We start from the raw sequence: 3,775 nt of genomic DNA on the forward strand, positions 1-3,775 counted from the left end.
TGGTTGCCGTTTATTGCATTTTAATGTGTAAAAATTGAGGTGAGGATGTCTTGTTGAATTCAGACTGTTGAAACTACAAGCTTGCTTCCTTTTCTCCCTCCAGCAAAGTCAGTGCGCCATTGTGCTGGAGTGTACTTGTTCTAGAGAGTCTGTTCAATTCTACTCATGCTCCAGGCAGCACTTCATGATGTGACCATCATGTGTTAACCACGTTCAAAGCTCCGTAACCTGAAAGCTGGGCACATTCGTATTTGTATAAGATTACAGATAATGCTTAGCAGGCCACGGTTTCTTACATATTACGTCGGTGTGATAAACAAACAAGGGAACACTGCGACTTTCCCGCTTCTGATATTTTATGAAACTTACTAATAATGTGTGAAATTAAGTGAAACTAACATGCGTCATGAAGCTTGTTCATATCACCCTGTTGAAAAGTAAAACAAAAAGTATAATATCTGTGCAGCCCATGAAAGCCCAGGAGGGGAGGAAGGTCCAGGCTTCCACTATCCTTAACCTCAGCACTTGGAGGGCTAGAGTGGTTAGCTGTTAGCCCTAAAAAATGCAATTGAGCCAACGGCACGTGATGTTCCCAAGCGGTCATCCATCCAAGCACTGACCACGCCCAATGTTGCTTAACTGCTGTCATCGGAGGAGAGCCGGTGTATTCAAAATGATATGGCCGTTGTCTCTCGCGGGTTACTGAGGGGGGAAAAGATTGGACATCCCAGTAGTTAGGTAACCTGTAATCACCTCTGGGTAAAATGTATAGCAGAAAATCAACGCCGATACCATGTTGCTGGTTCCCGTCCGATCACTGCAGTTAATCAACATTGGGCGTGGGCTGTACTTGGATGTGTGACCGCTTAGGAACACCACGTGCCTTTGGCTAAATTCCAACCTGCCCGCCTCTGTCGTGTTGTGGTAAGTGTGATTAGGTGCCACCGCCCGGAGGCCCGGGTTCGATTCCTGGCTCAGCCACGAAATTTGAAAAGTGGTATGAGGGCTGTAACGGGATCCACTGAGCCTCGGGAGGTCAACTGCTTAGAGGGGGTTCGATTCCCTCCTCAACCATCCTCGAAGTAATTTTCCGTCATTCCCACTTCTCCTCCAGGCAAATGCCGGGATGGCACCTAAGTTAAAGCCTCGGCCGCTTTCTTCCCTCATCCTTGTCTATTCTTTCCAAACTCCCCATTCCCACGCAAGGCCCCTGTTAACCGTTAGCTGGTGAGGCTGACTGGGAGAGGTACTGATGCTCGTCCTCATTTGTATCCCCCGACCCAAGGTCTCACGCTCCAGGCCACTGTTCTTGAGGCGGTAAAGATGGATCCCTCACAGAGTCAGACGGAAAACCTATCCTGGACAGTAAACTGATAATAAAAGGATGTGTAACAGAAATTAATTAAGTACCTATCCCAAATCGTATTTTAATATGGATATAGTTTTTATTACGTAGCTATAAATTCTACTGCAGTATACTGATTTTTTAATAAGGAATATTCTGCTTTTATGTCACCCCTAGCTCGCATGTCCAGATATAGTCTGTACGTGTGTTAGTTTATGTTTTGCTATTGCTCGTTACCGCCATGTGTAGTATACTTCCCAATCAACAGCTCGGACTAGTTTACTATCTACAGGTAGGTCAACAAATGGTAATGAGAATGAGAGTTGCAGCGCTGGTGTGGGCGTTCAAGCGACCACAGTTTAGTGGTGTTTTCTGACAATTAACTACCTTGTCTACCGTACCTGTGTATTGCGTTGAGGTGAATATTGTCACGAAGCATTATGCTAATTATTTTCTCAAGCACCTGTATGGAAACAAATACAGACAAGGTTAGACGCCACGCTATTTACAGTCGTGTTCATAATATTAATCAGCGAAAGGGAATAGTTAGGTCGGACAAGACATATTTCAATGAATATTGATTGAATGATCATATAGGGCTCGCATGTTTATAAGTTAGAACTCAGATTTATTGAAGGAAGTAACAAGTATATGCTAGCCCAGAAACCGTTCTGTTATGTGGTTTGCATAAACATTAGGGGCCCGGCCTCTTGGAACTACTGTGCGTTAAGCTACTCTCCTTACATTACAGAAGAGCAGGCTGGAGTACACTTCCTACAAGGCAAATTAGTTTGCGTTCTAACTTATCACGTGCTGAATATCCAGACTCTAATTATCAAGTATTAATATATCCTATTTTAAATGGCAGTAAAATCAAGGGCAGTGTTACAAACACTTGCTGAATATAATCTGGCTTAATCAGAACAGGTAGCTGATGACAAAGTTACGTAAAACACATTATACAGAAAATGAGATATTTAAAACGCGAACACGATTTCACGCTCAACAAAACAATTGTACTAACGCGTAAAGTATGCGAATATACAGGATGACCCAAAAGTCCGTTAACATTCGACGAGACACTCTACGGAATATTGGAGGTAGGTAGGTAAACATTGACACACATGATTGGCATGACATGAGGTTTTATTGACACCAAAAGAAAACACACAAAATGACTAACAGATGGCGATGGACAGGGATACTAAAAGACAACATTCGACCGCAATTTATCACCATACCTACGGATATACTGTACAGTGGTGTCCACAACAATTTCCCTCGACTACAGCCTTTGTTGATGAATGACAGCCGACATCTTGAGTATGTGTTATTAAGAACATCGTCTTTGTTAAACCTGGATTTTTATGCTAATTATTGCTTGTGTATCGTATGAAGCGCCATCTGGTGGTCATTTAGTATTTTGGTGTCAATAAAACTCCATGTCACGCCAGTCATGTGTGTCAGTTATTACCTCTCTACCTGCAATAATCAGTGACGAATGGCCTCGTCAAATGTTAACGAACTTCTGGGTCATCCTGTATTATAGTAACTTTTTAAGGTTTTAACAGCCGTGTATCGTTTATAATGGAACCTAAAATATTATGTAGTATGAAATCTTGGGTACATTCATCAATGTAATCAATGTAATATTTTATTGGCACTGACGAGAAACCCCCTTATTCCAGTTCAGAATTGCTCATTTTTGTAATGCTACCCACAGGCTATTTAACGACGACAGGTTCTCACATCTTAATAATTAACTACCCAACAATTGATCATTAAGACGTACATACATCACAATCATGTGTAACAATAAGGCAGGAGCTGAGCAAGTGGCTGCATGGAATGGGCCACGTAGCCGTCAGCTTGCATTCTCAGGATACGGGGTTCGAATCCCACTGCCGATAGTCCTAAAGATGTATTTCCGTTGTTTCCCATTTTCACACTAAGTGAATAATGGGGATGCACCTTAGTTAAGGCCAGGGTAGATTCCTTCCCGCTCCTAGCCCTTTCCCCATTCCAGCAACGCCGTATGACCTTTCTGTGTCTGTGCGATGTAAAGGAAAGGAAGGTCAAACTTCCACAGACGTAGAAGTAGAAAGTATCTTATATGGACACGGCCTGGAAACACTTTATTTTCTTATTTAGAACTCATTTTTCCACGAATCTACTACGCTGGCGTAGCAGGGGGAGAGTTGATTCTCCAAACTGGCACAAACCACGTGGCGGATAGGGGGGTCGTAAACGACTTGCCGGCGAATGTGAGCGAATTAAATCATTCCCGCCAAGAAATACACTCAAACGGAGTATGGAGTTGGACTGCGTATTCATTCGTTATTTCTAAATTTTTCGTCCCATTATTTTGCCAAAAAGTCCGTGTGTTTTCTTGTGAATTGAGAAATACTTTCCTACGACCCAACACTGTGA

At 42.7% G+C, this 3,775-nt stretch overlaps 1 pseudogene; it reads right to left on the reverse strand.

The window, feature by feature from the left end:
• Positions 1–571: 571 nt before the first annotated feature.
• LOC137502842 (5S ribosomal RNA) lies at positions 572–690 on the reverse strand (annotated as a pseudogene).
• Between the last annotated feature and the right edge of the window lie 3,085 nt (positions 691–3,775).

Source organism: Anabrus simplex, chromosome 12 (assembly GCF_040414725.1).
Source record: "Anabrus simplex isolate iqAnaSimp1 chromosome 12, ASM4041472v1, whole genome shotgun sequence".
NCBI classification, from domain to species: domain Eukaryota; kingdom Metazoa; phylum Arthropoda; class Insecta; order Orthoptera; family Tettigoniidae; genus Anabrus; species Anabrus simplex.